General features: G+C 42.3%; 1 protein-coding gene across 2 annotated transcripts in view; it reads left to right on the top strand.

Annotated features, from left to right (window-relative positions):
* The window catches only part of PGAP1 (post-GPI attachment to proteins inositol deacylase 1), a 1100814-nt gene that overhangs the window by 21714 nt on the left and 1054327 nt on the right, over nucleotides 1-24773 (top strand). The gene's annotated exons all lie outside the window — the stretch shown is intronic.

The following is a 24773-nucleotide window of genomic DNA, read 5'->3' as shown; positions in this document are numbered from 1 at the left end:
TAAATGTGTGGGTTTTTTTTTTTTTTTTTTTTTACTGCACTACCTGTGTTATTTCATCTGAGTGGAGTCTCCCAACAGGACGTCACAGGAGGCTGGGGCTGCAATCACTTCCAGCATTTTCCATCGCCTCTCCTCTCCAGGACGTTATCTGGGACAGTGCTGCAGTTAATAGTTTACTGGATTGCCACCTTTTAACCCCTTTACAACATATGATGTACAGTTACATCATATGTTGTGTCCCTGACTTAGATGTGCAAGCCGAGCTTGCATATTTCCTGGCTGATTTAATCAGCCATTATTCGCCTCTTAAGAGCCGCAGGTGGAGCGGAGCCCGCGCCTTGTCAGGCTATTATTTGCTAACCTGTTCAATCTCTTACAGCGGCAATTTATGCACCAGCAGGGGGCACAGCATTCCCCATGCCTATCTGCACACCTGTGATGCGATAACGTGGTGCTGATGGGTTGCCATGACAGCCGGGAGTCTGCTGGAGACTTCCATGCTTGTCAGCGTAAGCCAGCGTTTAGCTAGCCCTCATAGGAGATCATGATTTTCACTATACATAGCCGTGCTGATGCACTGCTGTGTATAGTACAAGCGATCACCACAGTGCGACGGGCCCACAGCTCCCCCGCCTCCCTTGCACAGTGCGACGGACCCACAGCTTTCCCCCTGTGCATAGTGCGACGGGCTCACAGCTCTCTCCCCTCCCCCATGCACAGTGCGGCGGGCCCCCGCCCCCCCCTCTGGAAGACCAATCAAAATTTCAATGAGAGCTGCTCGTAGGATTGCTAGAGAGGCAAAGCGGAACCCCCGCTTGACTGCAAAAGACCTTCAGAAAGATTTAGCAGACACTGGAGTTGTGGTACATTTCCCTACTCTTGAGAGATACCTGCACAAATATGGCCTTCATGGAAGAGTCATTAGAAGAAAACCTCTCCTGCATCCTCACCATAAAATTCAGCGTCAGAAGTATGCAATAGAACATCTAAACAAGCCTGATGCATTTTGGAAACAAGTTCTGTGGACGGATGAGATTAAAATAGAACTTTTTAACCATAAAGATCAAAGCTATGTGTGGAGAAAAAAGGGCACAGAATTTCAAGAAAAGATCATCTCGCCAACCATTGCGCATTGGGGTGGATCAATCATGCTTTGGGCTTGTCTTGCAGCCACTGGCACGGGGAACATTTCACGGGTAGAGGGAAGTATGAATTCAATGACATTTCAACAAATTCTTGAAGCAAACATAACACAATCTGTGTAAAAAAACAAAACAAAGAAAACAAAAAAAAAAAGCTGAAGTTGAAAAGAGGATGGTTTATACAAATAAATAATAATCCTAAACACATGTCAAAATCCACAATAAACTACCTCCAAAAGGTGCAAGCTGAAGGTTTTACAATGGCCCTAAGTACCCTGATATAAACATCATTGAAAATCTGTTGTTAGACCTCAAAAAAGCAGTGCATGCTAGATGACCCAGGAATCTCACAGAACTGGAATAATTTTCCAAGGAAGAATGGATGAAAATCCTTTCAACAAGAATTGAAAGACTCTTGGAAGGGTGCCCAAACTTTTGAATTGGCACATTTTCCTTTTTGTAATTTTTAAAATGTAAAATATATATTATTTTTGCCTAAAATACAAAGTAAATGTGTCATCTTTAGGCCTTTTAGAGATACCGTATTTTTCGGACTATAAGACGCACTGGACCATAAGACACACGTAGGTTTTGGAGGAAGAAAATAGGGGAAAAAAAAATGTTAGAAAAAAATGTGGTCATGATGCCCTGTTATGGGGGAGGGGGTCTGCTGCTGACACTGGTATTGGGGTAATGTCCCCCAATTCTGTTAATATCCTCCATCCTGGTAAACATGGCCCCTTCTTCCTGGTATACGTGGCCCCCATCCCCACCCTGGTATGCATGGTACCCCTTGGTCCCCCTTCCTGGTATGCATGGCACCCCTTGATCCTTCATCCTGGTATTCATGGCACCTCCTGATCCTCATCTTAGTATGCATGGCACCCCTTGAGCCCCCATCCTGGTATGCATGGCACCCCTTGAGCCCCCATCCTGGTATGCATGGCACCCCTTGAGCCCCCATCCTGGTATGCATGGCACCCCCTTGACCCCCCCATCCTGGTATGCTTGGCACCCATTGAGCCCCCATCCTGGTATGTATGGCACCCCTTGAGACCCCATCACGATGCCTACATAAAAAAACCAAAAAAACAATCCTCCTCTCTCCTCCAGCGCTGTCCCGCTCTGCTGCCGACACTCTCACTGTGTGAGCCGCGCATGGCTTCCCTGCCATGCGCCCTCACACAGTGTGAGACACTGTGCTGGAATAGTCACTGCTCCCCACGCCGGGACTCTGTGCGTGGGGAGCAGTGACCATTCAGTCTGTTCAATAGCGCGCCAACTGTACCGCAGCACGTGTGCCTGCTATTAAAGACCATGGATATTCACTACAACCCATGGGAGTGGGTTGTAGGGAATATTCATGAGCTCTAATAGCGGGCACACAGACTGCAGAGCGGCAGCAGGAGCCGCACTGCAGCTCCAGTGTGACGGCTAGTAAGAGAAATGAATATTCCTTGCTCTCCACGCCCATGGGCGTGGGGAGCAGGGAATATTCATTTTCTTTAGTAGCGGGCACAGTGTAGGTTACAGCAGGCGGCTGCTGCCTCCTGTGCCACGCTGATCCCCCTCTGCTGCTCCCACCACACACACAGCCAGGTATATAGTATTCGGACTATAAGACGCACCCCCCACTTTCTTCCAAAATTTTGGAGGAAAAAATTGCGTCTTTTAGTCTAAAAAATACTGTAATTTCATTTTCAACTTGCTTAACTGTTCACAATAATAGTAATTTTGACCAGGAGTGCCCAAACTTTTACATGCCACTGTAGTTATGAAGCAAGATCCAGTTGTGCTCCCATACAGTAGATATAAAAACAGAATCATACTTACTACTTAGATACGGGAGCACAACAGATATTGCCATATACTGTAGATATCGGAAGAGAACAAAGCTTACTACATGGATACAGGAACAGAACTGAGCTCACTGCATAAATTATGGAATAGAATGGAGCTTACTGCATAGCTTACAGAAATAGAATCAAGCTTCTTTAAGACATATGGGAATTGAACAGGATTTCGAGGAAAAAGTATTTAGTTTGGAAATCACATGTTCTCCTTTACAGATTTGCCTAATTCATTAATCCCTTAGTGACAGAGCTAATTTTGGCCTTTAATTTCAAGGCCAAATTTTAGAAATCTGACCAGTGTCACTCTGAGGTAATAACTCTGGAACTCTTCATCGGATCCCACTGATTTTGAGAATATTTCTCGTGACATATTGTACTTCATGATAGTGGTAAAGTTTGTTCGATATGACTTGCCCTTTATTTGTGAAAATATTGCAATTATGGCAAAATTTTGAAAAAAAATAAATCACAATTATCAAACTCTCATCTTTATATCCAGTTAGTTAAGCTGTGCAAAATAATTAATTAACAAATAACATTTCTCATATGTCTACTTTACATCTGCATCATTTTTCAAATGTCTTTTTATTTTGTTAGAATTAAAAGTTTAGCAGCAATTTCTCATTTTTTTTTTTTCAACAAATTTTCAAAACTGTTGTCAGGAAAAAAAATTAACCCTTCACGTGCTAAAACGGAATTCATGCGAAGTGGAATGAATTTTTTTTTTATTATTATTATTATTTAAAGTTCACCTCTAACATATTGCTTTAGCCCCAATTTTTTCCCTTTTGTAAGAGGTAACACCAAAAAGTGGACCTCCACAATTTGTTACCCACTTTCTTTTGAGCGCAACGATACCCCACATGTAGTGAAAAAGTTTTGTTTGGACAAACGGCAGGGTGGCTTGAAATGGAAGGAGCAATATTTGAATTTTAGAACACAAATTGGCTGAAATAGATTGCAGAGGACATGTCACAGGGTGCCTAAACAGTAGAATTCCCCCACAATCTCCCCTCACCCTCAACCCCCCACACACAACTGAACCCATTTTGGAAACTAATCCTGAGAATTTTGAACCCACAGGTACTACACAAAATTTGATAACATTAGGTCATCATATTGAATATGTCTTCATTACTGTTGAGCGTAAGTGCTCGCTACTTAAGTTTGGATCGGGTCGTTCAGGTATGCACCAAGTATCGCGGGTGCTTGAGTGACATGCTTGAGTCCCTGCCCTTCATGTTTCATGGCTGTTAGACAGCCGAAAAACATGCAGGGATTGCCCGTATATGACTGGCAATCCCCACATGGTTTTTTTTTTGGTTGTCTAACAGGCGCAAAACATGTGTGGAGGGGACTCGAGCACCTGAGATACTCGATGCTTAACTGAGCAACCCGATGAAAACTCGAGAAGCAAGCACTTGCGCTCAACACTAATTGTCATTTTTTTTTTTATCTTCTGAAAGAAACAAACCCTAACGGCAAAGAATTAAATAAAAAATCAAAAAATGATTTTTTTTTTTTTTTTTTTAAATCTGGTTAAGGAGATGACACTGGGGGGGATGATGTACTAATTATTGTCTTTTGATCACTGTGATATGGTATATCACAGTGATCAATCCAGGAACCAATAGGAAAATTCCCTGCTCTTGCACATGTGCCCACCATTTTCTTTTTCAGGGGGTGGAGCAGGAGGGCCTGGGGAATGGCGGTGGTATTGGGAGGGGGGTGGGACTAGAGGACATCATTTCTCTCTCCTCTGATATGTATCTAATTTAAAATGGTGTATCAATTTTAATAGCGGGTACACTTTTTTTTTTTTAAAGTGATCGCCGTTATTCACTGAATAACATTGATCATCTGATCAGGAATCTGAAAATCCGCCCCTGAACGTGTCTTCCCCCGGTAGCTGTAACTCCGATTCTGGGGGGCGCTATACCCTTATTCCCGATCGCCGTTTTAAAATGGTGATGAGGGAATGAGGCCTCTTAGCGGCTGCCGTTTTAATGCGTACCGGTGGTCGTTAAGGGGTTGTTTAACCCCTTTAACGCATGTTGTGTTGACAGAAACTATGACTTCTTCAAAAGTTATAGTGAAGTCTTTTTGCACACTGCCTTTTTTTTTTAATAAAAAGATTTATTTTCAACAAAAAATGTTCTCATGTTGTGTTAGCATACTGCTAGGATTTGGCATTTTTCACAATCTGTGTTAGTCACATGACCACTCCATATGCAATTTGCATACTTAAGATTACGTGCCAACTTCTCTCTTCTGCTCCTTTCAATTGAAGCCATTGAGTGAAGCAGTTGACACATGATTATGTTCCTGCAAACTGCATATTGTGCATATGACCAGACCAGAACTGGTGAAAACAAATTATAAAATGAGATTACATTATGTTAGTTAAGTTATTAGTCAATGTGAAATATTATAAGAGAACCTTATCTTATAGAGAACCTGTTAAAGGAGAACTATGTGCAGTCAGAAGAAAAATAAAGCCACCACTATTATAAAACAAAACGCAAACAATTCCTTTTAATTTACATACATTGCATTCGATTGCTTGTAGGAAGCCTGATGATTTTAATATTTTGGTACAAATCTACTTATAAAGGGTTATATACTTTACAGCTTCAGTATCAGGCAAACGTATACATGTTTAAAAAATAAAGTATTCTAAGGTGGGGCTCCACGCAGTAATGTAGTACAGTCATGCTTTACGTTCAAGCTTCTTTACTCCAGGATTTTGCTTATTAGAACTGAAATATATGCTGTGCTCTACTATACTATTAAAACTTGGTTGGGACCTGAGTCTCAGTCTGCCCTTATTCACACAGAAGTCAACTTTGTCTAATATTAAAAACCTTACCATGTGTCAGAGTAGGTTCTTTCCCAAACGAGTTCACCTTGTCGCTGGTTGGATGGCTTTCATACTATTTTTGATCGGAAACAGTGTTACTAAGAACCCCATTTTATTTAAATGCACTTGCTTTTTATTTATTTACAGCAGGGTTTATATTCATTTTGCTTCTTGTAGGTTTTTCTGATTCATGGCCATTGTGAAACATGCATTTCTGTGCTGCATGTATACCAACTTAAACCAAGCTCAAATTTTGTGTTTTATACTATTAAAAAGAAATGTGTACCCGGCATGAAGAAAGTCCAACACAGGCATAGTAAAGTGTCTGATCACTACAGTCCATTGCTCAGTGAAATTTTACTTTTTCATACCTTATTGTGATTTTTTTTTTTAACTTGTTCTTTCTTTGCAATACCATATTATGAGTAGCATGGTGGGCTTATGAAGCAAGATTTGCAGCATTAAAACATTCTGACAAATCTGGATCTTAAAAGTCAGACTTCCTCTCACAATAAAAGTGTTCCTATGAGTTCTTCTGGACTCAAAATTTAGACTAATTCCTTCCAAAATGTAAAATCTCTAGTCCGTTTTTCCTTCTGGAGTAAAGCAAGCACTATAAGGCTATGTGCGCACATTCAGGATTTGAAGCAGAAATTTCCTGAGTGTTTCTGCGTTTTTGTACATCAATTTAATGCTTTTTGGAGCTAAATAAATTCATTTGGAGGGACATTGCCTAAACCCTTGGATTACCGTCAGAACTGGGGTGAGTATATTGGTTAATTGAAATGATTAAAGAATGTCTGTTGTATTTCAAATAAAATGTTTGCTCTGTGTCTGTGTGTTTATTTAACGCTTTACTTTAATTAGGTTTGGTGATGAAAGGGTCTGATTGACACCTTGACATCACCAAACAAAATAGCTAGGTTTCAGCTAGTCCCATTCATCCAATCTTTATTAGCATTTCTATTCATGTAATTTATGCGGCAGCTGTGCGCTGCTATTTTTAGCCTAGGAAGGTGCCATTAGGCTAACATGGTACCTGGCCATTAATAACAGCTCATAGCTGGTTCGTTAGTCACTACATCCCCCCGATCAGCACTCGGCAGCGCTTTGGATGCAGCGTATTTTTGCAGCGTCCAAAACGCGGTGTTCTAATGTGGCTCTTTTGTTGTCGGTACATGTGAATTCACCGCATATAATGACACTGAAATTGGTCAAAATATGCAGCAAAGACTAGCGTGTCCGCTACAGAAATTGACATGGGTTTGAGTACGTGGCCACGATCAGGAGCTGCTGCAGGTTTGACTCTGCTTGTTTATACAGCATCAAACCCGCAGCGTCCAGATGTTACAGCATACTGGATGGGATTTCTAGAAATCCCATGTCTACTATGCGTGCATCTGAGGCTGCAAATCACCCGCGGACACTGACATGCGTCGCGTCTTTCAGGACCGCAGCATGTTAAAATCTCTTGCGGAGTTGCTAGTCTCTGTAACAGAAATTTGACCACTTGAATATATTGAATGTGGTAATTTGCATGGTTCACTGAACACGTGGATTTAACTGCTTTCAATCGAATGCAGGGTTTTGGATGCAGCAAAAAATATGCGTCCAAAGCGCTGCTAAGCCCAGATTGTGGCACAGAGCCTAAAAGAAAAAAATGGTGTGGGCTCCCACATCATTTTTATAACCAGCAGAGGGAAAGCCGGCTGCTGGGGGCTGATATTAGTAGCAAGGGAATGGGCCATTAGCCAACAATGTTCCCTGGCTATTAATATCAGCCCACAGCTGTTTATTTAGTCTTTACTGGCTAGATTACAGGGGGACCCCAGAAAAAAATCGACCCCTATATAGGGGGGACCCCTATAAAATCGAACTAGCAAAGGCTAAACAGACAGCTGTGGGCTGATATTAATAGCCAGGGAAAGGGCCATGAATACTAGGCCCCTCTGCAGCTATTAATATCACCCCTCAGCAGTCCCAGGAATTGCTCATCCATAAGATGCGCCAAATCTGGCGCTTAGCCTCTGTTCTTCCCACTGCCCTTTAGCGGTGGCGAGTTGGGTAACGGTGTTGGGGGTTCATGTCAGCCTTGTATTGGCGGCTGACGTGAAGCCCAGGTTAGTAATGGAGGGCGTCTTTAAGACGCCCCCATTATTAACCGCATAGTAAAATGGTATCCACTTTTTCAATAAATACACAGCCAGAATAAAGTATTTTAATGAAATAAACACAGGTTTTTTTTTTTGTTTTTTTTAATTATTGTATGGGTCCACGAAGCCATCAATCTTCTGAAAAAACAAAACAAACAACCATCCATATCCCTCACCTGTCCGCCGTCAACGACGCAGTCCATGTACTGCTGGTGATTGTCCCACGGCGATCTGGGTCACTTCTATAGCAGTGACATCAGCAATCACTGATGTCACTGCTGTAGAAGACAGCAGTGTATACTGACGGGTGTAAAATCACCCCTGTCTGTGTACATTGCTGTGCAGGAGGTCACTGAGGTTCATGAGCTGAAGATCAGCTGATCAGCCCCTGTGAGCTCTCGTCACCATCACCCTGGGAATTTTTTTCAGATTGTTCCCCCGGTGAGGTCATGTGAGCGATCAGCTGATCGCTCACGTGACTGCAGGTCCTGGAAGCACAGTATACTGCTGGGAGCGAGCGCGCTCCCCGCAGTATGCCGCCAGGAGAAGAGAATCACTGGAACCGAAGACAGCGGGGGCCACCGGACAGGTGAGTATAAGGATTATTATTTTTTTTTTTTTCACTGCCGGTGGTTCCCGGCTCTGCTGAGGAGAACTACTGGTCCCCTCAGCATCGCCGTTATCAGCGGGAGCGGCAGTCGGATGAGAGGAGATGTGGTTCTCCTCTCCCACCCGCACCGCGTTTCCGGAGCGTTTCCCGCTCATTGGTTTTAATTAAAACGCAGCAAATCCGCAGGTTTAAATATTATACCTGCGGATTTGTTGCGTTTCAATTAAAGTCAATGGACGGGAAACGCTCCGGAAACACAGGGCATAATGGTCCTGCTGCTTTTTTTTCCGCAATGTTAATTCTAAGTGGAAATCTCCGCGTTGTGTGCACAGCATATCAGGATTAGCATTGCTATTGCTGGCAGACCTATTAAGAAGCATTTTTGCAGCGTTTCCGCGGTGGAAAAAATGCATAAAAAACGTTTCGTGTGCACATAACCTAAGAGAAGTTACACCCTTGCTTGGAGCTATGAAGGCATTCCTTCAGTAGCTTAGGTCACTTTTGCCATCCGCAAGCTAGGGTTTTGTTTTATTGGAACAGATCTCAGCTGTCGCTTGGCATCAATGACGTCCACTGTCCCTTTTTTCACCAGTCATTAATGGGCTAAATTCTACAGCAAGAGACAAAAATCAATATCTGTCCTGTAAAGCTTTTAAAAGCCAATTGATCCTTTATTTAAACATTGTTAAACATGCAGAGCACCAAGTAGACAGGTAGTTATCGAAACCTATTTATTTAGAATATCAAGCATTCCTAATCATGATTACATAATTAAAACCTCTGGGGTTATGGTTTGGGTTAACCCATTACCGACATAGTTGTGTCACAGTCCACTTATTTGTGAACCTAAGATTTGTCATTTTAACTGTTAACTAAAACATGTGCAAGGCTCAGTTGTATAACAAATATGGGCTTAAAGTGCAGACTCTCAGCTTTAATTTCAGGGCATTAACCTCCTGATTGGATTAAGGGTTTAGGAACATGGAGATTGGGGAACATGGCAGACCTTCTACCAAGCGTTTTTTTAAGCGTTTCTGCAGCAGAATTGCCGCTGCGGAAACGCTTATAAAACGCATAGTGGGCACACAGCCTAACATTAGTCAAACATTATACAAACATCAAGTGTCTAGTATCACCAGCAACCGTGGAATAGAGATGTATAAGGTCCTCAGGACGGGTTCAACTATGATGTTTCTCGGGTTGGAGGATCGTTCCTTCTTGGACTTGTGCGCTGCCAAATTAGTGAAGGTGGAGTAGCAGGGAGTTAAAACTCCCAATTTGCTAGGTTAGGAAGTGGCATCTCAAGGTTTGAGCAGAAGGCTGGGTAATCAATTGTAGGAACGCAAGAAGGCTTAGCGTCAATTCTTTATAATTAAGTGCAAATAGAAAACCCCCACCTATACTGGAGGTTGTTGTTGTTCAAAGCTAAAAGAAGTGTTAGGCTGTATGCCCACTATGCATTTTTTAAGCGTTTCCGCAGCGGCAATTCCGCTGCACAAACGCTTGGTAGAAGGTCTACCATGTTCCCCAATGATAATCCGCATGTGCTGTGCACATTCTACGGAAATTTCCGCTGCGGATTATGATTGCGGAAAATCCGCAGCACTACCAACTATTTTGCAGAATCACGGCGTTTTCGCTGCCATTGACTTGCACTGAATCGCATAATATCCGCATCACTACATGTGCACATGCGGATATCATGCAGTTCAATGTGCAGATGGTACCTGGGTTTGGAGAAGAGAAGACCTGTTTTAAAAAAAGATTAAAATAAAAAATATACATTATACTTACCTTCTGATGGCCTGCGGTCTTCATTGCAATCTATCCGGTGTCCCTGGCAGCTCGCGATGGTCTAAAAGGACCTGCCATGACGTCATTTAGTCATGTGACGGGTCACGCGACCGCCGACGTTAGCGGTGATGTGACCCGTTACATGACTAAATTATGTCATGGACGGTGCTTTTAGACCACCGTGAGACACCGGACGGATCGGATAAGGACACCGGGGGCCATCAGAATGTAAGTATATTTATTTTATTTTTTTTACCATTCTTTTACGGTCACACTATATAAATCCATGCCGGTTGCATGGATTTATATAGTGTGACCAAGTTGTCAAGCACTTTCCAAGTGATGCTAAAATCGCTTGGAAAGCGCTTGACAAACCCACATGCGGAAATGCATGTGAACAATTTTTCACTTCCACTTGTCCCTGGCAGTGAAAAATGCATGTAAAATCCGCATGCGTTTTTTTCTGCCAGGGAGATGCAGAAACACTCAGGAAAAATCCAGAGCATTTCTGCATCGTGGGCACATAGCCTTAAAATGCCTTCTCCTTTGCAGGGTGATCCAGGAAAGCTCGGGATACAGTTGTATGGAGGTCCCTTCAAAGTCAATCCTGCAGAGCATGCGAGCTTTAAACATTATGGACTCTTTTAGATAAAAATCATGTACACAGCAGATTACATCACATGGCTCAATTTGGGAACCCGTAGGGCAGAGTGCTCCGTTTGCTCTGTCTAGTTTTATTTTCTGAGACATGGGTTGACCCAGAATGGAGTTAAATACTGATTCAAGAAGTGCATCAAGGCCCTCTGGGCCTGTTACTTCCGAGATGCCTCTCACCCTTATGTTGTTACGTCAATCTTTATTGTCCAGGTCTTCAAGGTGTTTGCTTCATCCAAAGCTTTAGCGCTACGTGGTGACACGGCTTTGTAGTTTGGAGATAAATTGCTTGGTGACAAGTTCAGTGTTCATGGAGTCCACTTTGTCTGCTTGGAGCTTGACATCCTGGAGCATAAAATTATTCTCCACTCTACGGCTATGTGCCCACTATGCAGAAATGCTCCAGATTTTTTCCTGAGCGTTTCTGCATCTCCGTGGCATAAAAAACGCATGCGGATTTTACATGCGTTTTTCCTGCCAGGGACAAGGGGATGTGAAGCGTTCTTCACATGCATTTCTGCATGCGGGTTGCAAGCGCTTTCCAAGCGATTTTAGCATCACTTGAAAAGTGCTTGACAACTTGGTCACACTATATAAATCCATGCGACCGGCATGGATTTATATAGTGTGACCGAAAGAATGTTAAAAAAATATATACTTACCTTCTGATGGCCCCCGGAGTCCTTGTCTCTGCTTGCCGGCAGCTCGATTTAAGGACCTGCCGACGTCAGCGGTCGCGTGACCCTTCACATGACTAAATGAGGTCAGCGCAGGTCCTTTATTCTACCGCGAGCTGCCGGCAAGCAGAGACAAGGAGACTGGGGGCCATCAGAAGGTAAGTATATACTTAGTTTTTATTTTATTCTTTTTTTTCTTTTTTTTTTTTTTTTTACAGGTACTATGGTACCCCGGTCCGGAGGAGAGTCTCCTCTTCTCCTAACCTGGGTACCATCCGCACATTGAAAACGCATGGAATCCGCATTTACAGATGCAGTGATGCGGATTCCATGCATTCCAATGCAAGTCAATGGCGGCGAAAACGCAGCGCATCCGCAAAATAATTGGTAGTGCTGCGTATTTTTCTGCAATGATAATCCGCAGCTTAAATTTCCACAGCATGTGCACAGCACATGTGGATTATCATTGGGGAACATGGCAGACCTTCTACCAAGCGTTTTTAAGCGTTTCTGCAGCGGAATTGCCGCTGCGGAAACGCTTAAAAAACGCATAGTTGACACAACCTAAAGGTGCTTTTTTTTTTATCTCCGAAACAAAGGACTTGAAGTCTTCTTTAGTGGGAAGATGGCTAAGATATTTTTCTAGGAATCTATTTCCAGAAAAGAAGTCCATGTTTCCTCACTCAGCCTCTATCTAATTCATTGTCTAGAAGATCTAAACAAGCACCTTGTGAGGAGCTGCCCATTTTCTAAAGACTATGATACTTTTCCAGCAACGGACCACCATTTTTGTTAATATTATTATTGTGTTTTATTAGTGATTTACTTGTTATGTTTTATATAGTTCTTCTAACTTGTCAGTATGTGCACTAGATTCACTTGTAAAATGTCCAGCATTCCACTAATCTGTATCTCAGGAGTATCCAACCATTGTTCCAATAGCCAATAATCTCGTTATGTGTGTGTAGATTGTAGACACATTGGAGCTATCCCCACAGGGGGTCTTACATGCAGTCTCAGATGAAGGCTTCTAGAATATTCTTCCTTTAGCAAACAGTGAATGTTTAAGGGGGAGGGTGTGATCACTTCTGAGATGGGAGGGGACTGAGCCCAGTGGAAGAAAGGACAGACATGTTTTAGGAGAGTTGGGTGGAAGGATTGAAGGAAGAGGATGGAGACAATGAATATGTCCTTATACAAAGCCAGTGGAACTACTGAACCCAGATTGGGAATTTGAGGACTGAGAGAACTGTATTTTGGCCATTTACCTGGAATTGCTTATTACCATAGCTGTGATCAATAAAAGATTGTTGCATCATTAATCTGCCTAGGTGATTATTTACAACCCACAACCTCGGATCTCTACACACCTTTTTTTTATTTTTTTTTTTACCGGCCCTCCCTTGTGAGATTATCTTTGTGACTTTGGTGGCATAACGTATCCAGTCTAGGTCACTGTGTTTGTAAACGGAAAAACATGTAAAATACTAGGTGTCTCGATATGGGGTGTATCCAGTAGTGTACATGGAGAACCAGGGTAAAAACTAGCAGCTGATAAAGACAGCGTGGACTTGGGTACTTGTACTTCACCTATTGTGTGTAAAAGTGGCGTTCTGTTATCCATTTTATTGTACCTTCTGAGTCTGTTTTTACAGGTAACTTTTGCAGTGATGTCACTTTAGAGTATGTAGAGATGTGGGCACCTTTTTATAAAGAATCTGTTCAGGTATGTTGTATGGGCTGCATGTCTGCTTGTTTTCTGTGGTAGTTCAGCAATTCTCTCTCCCTTTGTTTTGGCCCGTGAGTATTACACGACTGCCAGAATTTCTCTCTTTAGGGATGGTGAGGTCTGAAAAAATACTTTTTGTGGCTATTAGATATCTGGTATTTCTTAGCCCGTCTCCCAGATCTAAATACGTTTAACTTAGGTAAGTTTAGTTGCAAGGAATGTCACAAGATGGCAGCAACGCACCTCCAGGAGTAAACTATATTGAACTCAATGTTGTAAAAAATTTTAGTAGTGTGAGATCAATTTTATTATGGGGAATCACTTTTTATGTTATTGGGGGGACATTGTCTGTGTGAATCCCCAAGGAGAGATCACATTCAAAGTCTCTTAACCTCAGTTTAGTCCCCTTTCTGTGCCTTATCTACCGTGGTGCTATTCAGTGTTGTAGTACAAGCCAGGAGCAGGCAGCTGACTCATAAAGTTTAAATGGCAGAGAAGCAGACTTCTTATCTTGGGGTACATTCATAGGAGTCAAGGAAAGCTAGTTCCCTTGCCTCGGTGTGTTGACACGAAGCGTTCAGCAAGCTGGCCCAGAGTGTGTGGTGTCCGGCGTGCATGTCTGGGATTCATCCCACTACGCGAAGTTAGGGGGTCTTTCGGGTGCAGTATCAAAGACCGTGGGGTACCCACACTTAATTTGCTACCTGGGTTCCGGATTGTGGTGGGAAATTCTGCAACTGTTGGTCTCTTTTATTTCGTTCCCAAGGGATCCACATATAGTGACCCACTGAATCTCTTAAAGAAGTTGTCCACTACTTTTACATTGGTGCCCTATTCATAGGATAGCTGTATGTGTTCTTTAAATAAGATCACTGTGATTGGCTGTTCAATTCTGTGCCAACACTTCTGCTGCTAGAGGATGTTCCTGATCCATTCCTTACTTGTTCCTGTACTCTGCTTTTTTCTAATCCACCCCAATCCCCCACTTTCCCCTCCTTTCTGCCACCAAGCGCTGATCAGTACTTGGTCGCTAATTTTTTGGCAGTTAAGACGTGCGTCTTGCAGCCGCCGATCAGCTGTTATCGATGGCATTGGCCGGAAGTGCTCGCCTACGGGGCTCCCGCCGTCAAGTGGTAGTGGCCGCGGTGGTGTACTGCACATCCGCTTCCTATTCAATTGAATGGGAGGCGGATCTGCAGCACACCGCGGCAGCCACTACCACTTGACGGCGGAGCCCCGCAGGCGAGCACTTCCGGCCAATGCCACCGATAACTGATCGGCGGGGGTGCCATGTGCGGGACCCGGCCGATCATACATTGATGCCCTATCCTACGGATAAGGCATCAATGTCAAAGTAGTGGACAACCCTTTTAAGGGTTGCAGGGTGCTTCTTAACTGTCAGTATTTGGTCCATTACAGAAATTTATATTGATTTTCAAGGTGGATGGTGCAGAGCTCTTCAGTTCACGTCTTATCCCTTCAGCTTCTGGCCCTGCCCTCCCCCGTTGTCCATTTTTTTTTTAAGCATTCATAAAAGCGCGATAAACGACAGTTTTGTGTAGTTATGAAAAAGAAGGGTACTGCTGAACAGAAGCCAGACAGAGTCCAAAGTATCTTTGCCTGCCTCATTACAGTGAACTGATACATCGGGGTTTAATTTGAATCATGTCATTAGCAGACTTAGATGGAGACCCCAGTGTAGGTGTTCAGCGTAGAGCCTGGATAAACGTGATCCAAGATGTTATGTAAAATGTTCCCAATAAAAGCTTAAACTGAATGCACAAACAACAAACCTCTACACAAGTTAACGGAAATATAGGGGGCTTCCAAGTTACCCGTAGCAAAAACACTCTGAAAAGCGCTATGGTTCATCTTACGACCCTCAAAAGAAATTCAACAAAATCTGTGCTCCAAAATCCAAATCACACCCTCCCTGCTTAGCCCCACTGTGTGCCTAAACCAGAGTCCACATGTTTTGCCAGTACTGTAGTGAGGAAAGCCTACTTAAATTTACGGGGTGTGTGTCTCCAGAAGAACAACCTGAGCACTGCAATGTATTGGACTCTTCAATGGCATATTTGCATTTTTCACTCTGCCACATTCCCTACTTGTTTCTGGAAAACACCAATGGAGTCAAAATTGTAACTACACCTGTAGATGAATTCTCAGAGCTGTGTAATTTCCAAAATGTGTTTGTCTTTTGCTGTTTTGGCATTTAGGGGCTCTGTATGTGGAGTCCGCAACTATTCTAGGAAAATCTGTGTTCCTAGACTCAAACAGCGCTCCTTTCCTTCAGAGCCCTGACAAGTGGTTAAATCATGCTCTAGTGCCACATATGGGGTATTACCATTATTACCATATTAAGTATAAATTAAGTTAAAATGGCACCAGATTTGTCATATTTACCATTATGAAAATGTAAAATCTGAGGCTAAAACAAAATTTTTGTGGTAAAAATTTAATTTTTATTTCTTTATCACCCAAAGGTAAGAGAGTCTATGAAACATCTGTGTTGTCAATATGCTCACTGCTCCCCTAGATGAATTAATCGAGGGGTGTAGTTTGTAAAATGAGGTCACTTATTGGGTTGTTTTGCTAATGTGATATGGCACTTACAAACCATTTCAGCAAAATCTGGACTCCAATATGGCGATCCTACCCTTTCGAGCTTTGCACTGTGCCTCAAAATGAGTTTTTGACCACATATAGGGTTTTGGCATACTCTTACTCAGGAGAAATTGTGTAACAAATTGTACTGTCCGTTTTCTCCTATTACGCCTATTAAAAATTAATAGCTTGGGGCTAAATCAACATTGTATTAAAAAAATGGTAATTTTTTTTATTTTTACAGCCTAATATTGTTCACTTCCGTGAATCATCTGAAGGTTATAAATTTCATGTGTTAACGCTTAGTTGAATTTCTCAAAAGGTTTAGTCTCCAAAGTGGGTTCATTTGTGGTGGGTTTCTCCTGTTTTAGATTAAGATTTCCTCCAATTCTTTGCATCCCAAATGTGTTCCACAGATCCTTGTTGAATGAGTTTGTCCCATCTGTGTTGTCTCGGCCCCCTCCTGTTTCTTTTGCCGGAGGTTTGGAGTGTGAGGTGCAGAGGATCGTGGATTCTTGAAGGGTCTGAAATTCTCTCCCAAAGTCTCATTCATTGGAGGGGATACTGACCCGAATAGATATTTTGGGTTCTGGCCCATTCCGTGAAGGCTAATAGAGTCTGGTCAGGGCGTTCAATCATATGTTTCCTGGAAAACCTGGGGGTCTGGTGGACTCCCCCTAGAAGAGGGTGTGCTGTCAAGTTTCCGCCTATTGGTGTGTCTAAAAGCAGTGAGTGACAGTTTAGCCATCCGATCAGGGCCAGATAGTGCCGGTGACAGTGGAATTTTCTTCCTTACCAATTAGAAATCATCCACACCTGAATTTGTAAGATAATCTATTATTTATTGATCATTCTAGCAAGGAGACAAAATGAAAACCAACAAATCATTAGCTTAATCATAAGGTCTACCCTCATTTCACTGCATGGCAGTTATATAAGTAAAAATAAAGTTGTGTCATAATAATGATTCTAGTACAGGAAAATATAATTAACAGAAGTCGAAATGCAGCTGTTATGAGAAGGTCAAATAATCTGGCAGTAACGTCTAATTATTGCATTTTAACAAGTGAGGGAAGACCTCGGCTATCTATAAAGGAATTCAACAACAAACTCAGCGGTGTTCACTTAGAGATAATTAGTTCATATAAGACTGAGTCTAATTAATAAAAATATATATATATATAATAGCACAGACAAAGTTTGGACACACCTTCTCATTTAAAGATTTTTCTGTATTTTCATGACTATGAAAATTGTACATTCACACTGAAGGCATCAAAACTATGAATTAACACATGTGGAATTATATACTTAACAAAAAAGTGTGAAGCAACTGAAAATATGTCTTCTATTCTAGGTTCTTCAAAGTAGCCTCCTTTTGCTTTGATGACTGCTTTGCACACTCTTGGCATTCTCTTGATGAGCTTCAAGAGGTAGTCACCGGAAATGGTCTTCCAACAATCTTGAAGGAGTTCCCAGAGATGCTTAGTACTTGTTGGCCCTTTTGCCTTCACTCTGCGGTCCAGCTCACACCAAACCATCTCGATTGGGTTCAGGTCTGGTGACTGTGGAGACCAGGTCATCTGGCGTAGCACCACATCACTCTCCTTCTTGGTCAAATAGCCCTTACACAGCCTGGAGGTCTGTTTGGGGTCATTTCCACTACCAAAAATAGGTGTGAACAGGTGCTTACTAAGAGCTGCTACCTCCATATATAATGAACAAATAAAGTAGCACACTGTAACACTGAGTATATAGCTATGAAATATGTATAGCATAACTGCTGTAAAAAATAGAAATAAATGAAAAATTTTTGAAAATTTTTTTTAGCGCATGTAAATATGAAGTATGGAAAATGAATAGCATTACTGCTGTAAATAAATGAGAAATCTTAGCGCATAAATTGGCCAATTCATGTGTACCTGACAGCCGCGGTAAGGCGTTTCTCGATGTCAGGACCTACCAATGTGAATACCTCTCTAAGAGACCTCCGTCTGCTTATGTGTGGGAAAGTCAGATCCTGATGCGTTTAAAACCACCTGCGGCATGGGGGTGGGGGTGGAGTGCTCAGTCAATGCTAAATCTAGTAACAAAGAAAATGACGGCACTTCCACTACAAAAAATAGGTGTGAACAGGTGCTTACTAAGAGCAGCTACCTCAATATATAATGAACAAATAAAGTAGCACACTGTAACACTGAGTATATAGATATGAAATATGTATAGCATAACTGCTGTAAAAAATAGAAATGAAAAATACATTTATTTACAGCAGTAATGCTTTTCATTTTCCATACTTCATATTTACATGCGCTAAAACAAATTTTCAAAAATTTTTCATTTATTTCTATTTTTTACAGCAGTTATGCTATACATATTTCATATTTCATATCTATATACTCAGTGTTACAGTGTGCTACTTTATTTGTTCATTATGTTTTTGGGGTCATTGTCCTGTTGAAAAATAAATGATGATCCAACTAGACGCAAACTGGATGGAATAACATGCCGCTGCAAGATGCTGTGGTAGCCATGCTTGTTCAGTATGCCTTCAATTTTGAATAAATCCCCAACAGTGTCACCCGCAAAGCACCCCCACACCATCACACCTCCTCCTCCATGCTTCACGGTGGGAACCAGGCATGTAGAGTCCAACCGTTCACCTTTTCTGCGTCGCACAAAGACACGGTGGTTGGAATCAAAGATCTCAAATTTGGATTCATCCGACCAAAGCTCAGATTTCCACTGGTCTAATGTCCATTCCTTGTGTTCTTTAGCCCAAACAAGTCTCTTCTGCTTGTTGCCTGTCCTTAGCAGTGGTTTCCTAGCAGCTATTTTACCATGAAGGCCTGCTGCACAAAGTCTCCTCTTAACAGTTGTTGAAGAGATGTGTCTGCTGCTAGAACTCTGTGTGGCATTGACCTGGTCTCTAATCTGAGCTGCTGTTAACCTGCGATTTCTGAGGCTGGTGACTCAGATAAACTTATCCTCAGAAGCAGAGGTGACTCTTGGTCTTCCTTTCCTGGGGCGGTCCTCATGTGAGCCAGTTTCTTTGTAGCGCTTGATGGTTTTTGCAACTGCACTTGGGGACACTTTCAAAGTTTGCCCAATTTTTCTGACTGACTGACCTTCATTTCTTAAAGTAATGATGGCCACTCATTTTTCTTTACTTGGCTGCTTTTTTCTTGCCATAATACAAATTCTAACAGTCTATTCAGTAGGACTATCAGCTGTGTATCCACCAGACTTCTGCACAACACAACTGATGGTCCCAACCCCATTTATAAGGCAAGAAATCCCACTTATTAAACCTGACAGGGCACACCTGTGTAGTGAAAACCATTTCCGGTGACTACCTCTTGAAGCTCATCAAGAGAATGCCAAGAGTGTGCAAAGCAGTCATCAAAGCAAAAGGTGGCTACTTTGAAGAACCTAGAATATAAGACATATTTTCAGTTGTTTCACACTTTTTTTGTTAAGTATATAATTCCACATATGTTAATTCAGAGTCTTGATGCCTTCAATGTGAATGTACAATTTTCATAGTCATGAAAATGCAGAAATTTCTTTAAATGAGAAGGTGTGTCCAAACGTTTGGTCTGTACTGTATACCTTCTAAAAGTATATATGATAATGATTATTAAAAATAAGCAAGAAATTTATTACAATTATAACATTCCCTCATTTTGTAATAAATTATTCATCTGTAAACATCGGAGCTTTTGTTTTCCTTTAACAGATTTCACAGAGCTCTTCATGTAACAGAGTATTAGTAATATTGAGGGAGAGTATTATTTTTCGGGATCATTATCATAGAGTTCCAAAGTTCACATTTCTTCATTGGATTCCAAAGCTTTTGTTATAGCAGAGTCAATCAGTCTCTGAAACTGCTATAGTTGAAAGCCTCATATGGGGTTGGGGGGCACTGTGAGATATGGCATAGTATAATGGGATATTGGGCTATGGGTGCATATCCAGCAACTTTTAGGAATGTCTTTAGAAACTGGGTCTCACAGCAGGACTTGCTGATACTTATCAGTTTGTTCTTCCAGTCCTCTCTTCCTTTAGTACATCATTGAGAGTTAGGGAAAGGAATGCAATTGCCATCAACATGGTCCAAAAGGGCAGGGTCATCATCTTTGCTGCTGCCGGGAATCAGGACCTTTTTTCAGTGGCTGGCATTGATCCAAGTATCTTTGCCTTAAAGGTTGACAGAAATGGCAGTGGTCAGTAGTTAAAATGGCTTACTGTTTCTGGGTTCGGTAGTCTCCTTATATGTCTCTTGACCATGACCCAGTCTCCTGGTATCCATGTGTGTGCCGCTTATACAGTTGGGGTCTGGGATGGAGGAAAGAACTCAGTTATGAGTAACAGTCAGATATTTGTGCAACTTCAAGACATATCCAGTGAAAGAACTGTAGGAGGCTGCCGCTGCTGCTGGAAATACAACCCTGTCTTAGGGACACTACCAAACAGTATTTCATTGGGGACAGCTTATCTCTACACCTTGGGGTAGTCCTCACTGAATACAATGCAATGGGCAAGCAATCTACCCAGGACAAGTGTGTCTCCTCCATTTACTTCTGGATTTTTAATTTCAGATACAGTTAAGGTGTTCTACCTTCCCAATACTTTGTGAGTGATGGGGAACGTGGAAAACCTGTTCTATCTGCAGAGTGGCCATGATCTGTTTCATCGGTTCTCCAGTGAAGTGCTTGTGTCTGTCACTCTCTATGGTTTGGTTACCCCATATCTACAAACCACCTCACTTATCAAAAGTTTGTTTTGAACTTTGGTCACGGCCCAAGCTTCAGGCAACCAAGGGAATAGATAAATGCATACCAGGATGTATTCCTAAGTACCCACCTTAGGTAGCTGTAAGTAGTCCACCTGCAGTCTCTGAAACGGGTAATCTGGTTTTGGCGTGCATTTTGTGGGACTCGAATAGGTCTACCGGGGTTATATTTCGCGCAAACTAGACATATTTTGTAGCTGTGTTTGAGAGCCCTGGGGCGCACCATTGTTTTAGCACCACTGCACACATAACACCCTTGAGTTGTGCATCGGGGAGCCATCATTGAGAACAGGCAGCGTGAGAAGCAAATCCTGGTGTTTACTTGCTATACCCTTGACTCTGACCGTACAGCACCCGCTTTGGGCCATGCGTTCTGTTCATGTGGGGGGCCTGGGTCTGTTAGACCTACAGTAGTTCACGATCAACGGCCACTGGGGCTGGTGCGGTGACAGTCTCCTCTGTGAAAGGTAGCTTCCTGCACTCTGTCACTGAGTCCCCTAGCGGGGCCATGTCTGCTATTGCCAGTATACCAGTCAGAGGTAGTCGTGCTGCTTCCTTCTCCACCTGGTCGGTCAAGGCAATCCTTTCTGCATGGGGAGTTTGTTCTGTGTGTGCCGATAGCTGCCCTTCAGGGAAGGGTGAGTGCTGTGAGTAGATGCTCTACCGCCTCATAGGTTTGCCAGCAGAGGTCAGGAAACTACAGCTTCACCAAATGGCGCCCAAGTCATGTGCGACCCTTTAAAACATATCTAGAGTCCGAAAATACATAAATCTCTTTACCTTTTCCCAGATTGCACGCTGCAGCAAGCGCCTTCAGCTCAGCCTCCGGCGTAGAGCCGCTGGAGGAGAGTGGTCCATGTATCACTGCCTTACCATTGTGGACTACTGCATACCCGGTGATGAACCGCCATTGATCACTGTCCCGAGCTCTGGAACCATCTACAAAATACTCGGCAGAGGCATTAGTGAGAGTACATCAGTGATAACTAACAAGCTCTGTGTCTGCATCCATCAATGCCTGACAGTCAAGTTCATGTGTCAAGGTCACACTGAGCTTCCTCATCTGCTAGTCTGAAAAGCAGGGGCAGGTTTGTCTCACAGTCTACCCCTTTATCCCACCCTGATATTCTCCTCCCTTTTCTAAATCCACTGGTAATAGCGTAGCTGGTTACAATTATCCTTATTTGTGCAAGGGGAGGTTTCTTTTTTCCTAATGGAGAGTCGGGCTTTTAAGTCTGTGTAGCCATAAGGCTTATGCCCATAATCCCGGGCCTCTGTTGTCCATGCTGCTTTATAGTCAACACACATTCAGTCTCCCCTGCTATTTGAGCTTTTGATACAAACATACTTATCGGACTCTGCTAGTTTGACAGCTTGTTCCTTATCTCTGCATCCTTTATATAACAGTCATAAGTCCACTAGTACAGTAGCCTCCTGTCCGATTTCAAAATTAAGATTTAAAGTGTTCAATTAGAAACCATTTCACCACCCTGGACTTTCCTTTCCTGCTGGATCCATTCTTCTCCAACCTCCTATTACCATGGACATAAAAATGTACATGTAACTAACCCAGATATACACATCCTAGATCTGACCGTTCTATCCGAGCAGGAGATGGAAGACTTCACCAGTTTGAGACGAGCTTCCCCTTATGGAAGGCCTCCCTTTGTAGCTGAACTTTGACTGGCAAGTCAGATCGTACTCTGTCCCTACCTGTCTGACAAGTCTACAGTATGAGAGATGGATCCAGGAGGAGCAGTCAGCAATCTTGACGGCAGTAGGGGAGTAGTCAACAGGACTTAGTAAGTGCCCTCCCACTTAGGATGGTGCCAGTGTTTCTTCTTTATAACACTGAGAAGGACCCAATCTGCAGGTTTCACAATCTCAGGTTTTGTTAGTTGGTCTCTTGGAACAAAATTAGGGATAGAAACTTCTTTGAGAGTTAATATCTTAGCCATGTATTCTGCTAATGTACAGTCAACTTCCTCATCTATTCTTTTAAAGGGTTTTAGCTGAGGTAACAGAAAGGGTCTCCCTTTATATGATTTCTAAGAGTGTCAGCCCTACAGATGTTAGTGTGACATGCATGTTTAGTACAACCAGTGAAAGACAATACAGCCAACTTTTTCCTGTTTCCTGCATGGTTTTCTCAACTTGTTCCCTTGGGAATTTTATTTTTTTGCACAAGTAATCCACGTTAAACAAAAATTTTTGAATAGTTGGTAAAGCCGTATGTTGTAAATACCTTAGATATGATCTCTACCATCCCTCCAGAGGAGACATGGCTAATGCCATGGCTCAATACTGCAGCATATCTGAAGAGGTTACTGGGCAGTATATATTTTATTTTCTATAGATACATATACGCCATCTTTTAAGATAGCCCCTTTTGTTACCCGTTTAGTTTGTTCAGATTTTGGTGATGCTTGTGGCATTTCTTTGAGTATTTGTAAGTCAATGTTGTCTAGACTTGTCTCATGTAATGTCAGTATATTTGTGGTAGCCGCTTGCTTTGCCGCCCTGTCTGCCTTTTCGTTGCCCTTAGAAATGGGATCATCTTTACGTGTATGTGCTGCACATTAACATATTGCTATTTTCTTGGGAAGCTGTATTACCTCTAACAGGTTTAATATGAGATTTTTATGATTTATTTATTTTCCTGTGGAAGTAACCATATCCCTATTTTTCCATTGTTGTGCAAACACGTGTGGTAGAAAAGGCGTATTGACTATCAGTGTATATAGTCACAATTTTGTCTTTAGCAAGTTTATAAGCTTCTGTAAGTGCTGCAAGTTCTGCTTCTTGTGCTGATAAGTGTTTTGGGAGCGTTATCGCTATTAGGACTTTATCCTGTGTCACCACTGCATACCCTGTAGCATTTGTACCATCTGGGTTCTTTCTGCAGGATCCATCTACAAACAGTACTAAGTCACTGTGTGGAATCGGTGTATCTTTAACCGCTTCCCGAATGTCCACTGTAGATAAACGTCGGCGCTGCCTGGGCTCTGTGCAGCGCCGACGTTTAAAAACGGTGGGTGGTCCCGCAGCACTCAGGACCCCGAGGGTCCTGCAAGTGCTGCGGGTGCGGTGCAGAGCGATAGCTCTGACGGGGAACATCATCGGGACCTGATTGGATCAGGTCCCAGTGATGTTAACCCTTTGCTATTTTCTATATGCCGTGATCTTTAGTGATCGCTGCATATAGAAGATAGCAAGAGGAGAGGGGGTCGTTTACTTACCTCTCAGACGACCCCTGATACCTTCCAGGACCTGGCGTTGTTATGGCAGCTGGAGGTCACATGACTGCCTGCAGATCTGCCATATATGGTGTCCTGCTAGGCTCAGCCTGCAAGCTGAGTCCAGCAGGAGACACAGTGTGAAAATGTCAGCAGTGGTCTCATACAATGTAATATATGTCTATTACATTGGATGAGATCTGTGATCAGAAAAATAAAAATTAATGTCCCATACAGGGACTAAGTAAAAATGTAAAAAAAAGTCAAAAAAATGTTTTCAAACTGTTAAAAAAAAAATCACAAAATAAATAAAAATAAATAAATAAAATATTAAACCGATAAATCCGTATATTTATGCAAAAACAGAAAAAGTACACATATTTGGTATCGCCGCGTCTGAAACAACCCGAGCTATAAAACTGTCACACTAATTAACTCCTTCTGTGCACACCGTAATAAAAATAAATAAAAAACGGAGCAAAAAACTATGCTTTTTCCTCATATCGCCAAACAAAAAGTGGAAAAAAATGCGATCAAAAAGCAAAATGGAAATAAAAATGGTACCGCTGAAAACGTCATCTTGTTCCGCAAAAAAAAAGCCGCCATACAGCTCCATCAGCCGAAAAATAAGTTATAGCGCTCAGAATAAAGTGATGCAAAAAA

The sequence above is a fragment of the Phyllobates terribilis genome, unplaced genomic scaffold, assembly GCF_046119375.1.
Source record: "Phyllobates terribilis strain yellow unplaced genomic scaffold, ASM4611937v1 Scaffold_9__5_contigs__length_417890890, whole genome shotgun sequence".
Classification (NCBI taxonomy): domain Eukaryota; kingdom Metazoa; phylum Chordata; class Amphibia; order Anura; family Dendrobatidae; genus Phyllobates; species Phyllobates terribilis.
The sequence above is the reverse complement of the archived record's forward strand: the minus strand, read 5'-3'. Positions and strand labels throughout refer to the sequence as shown.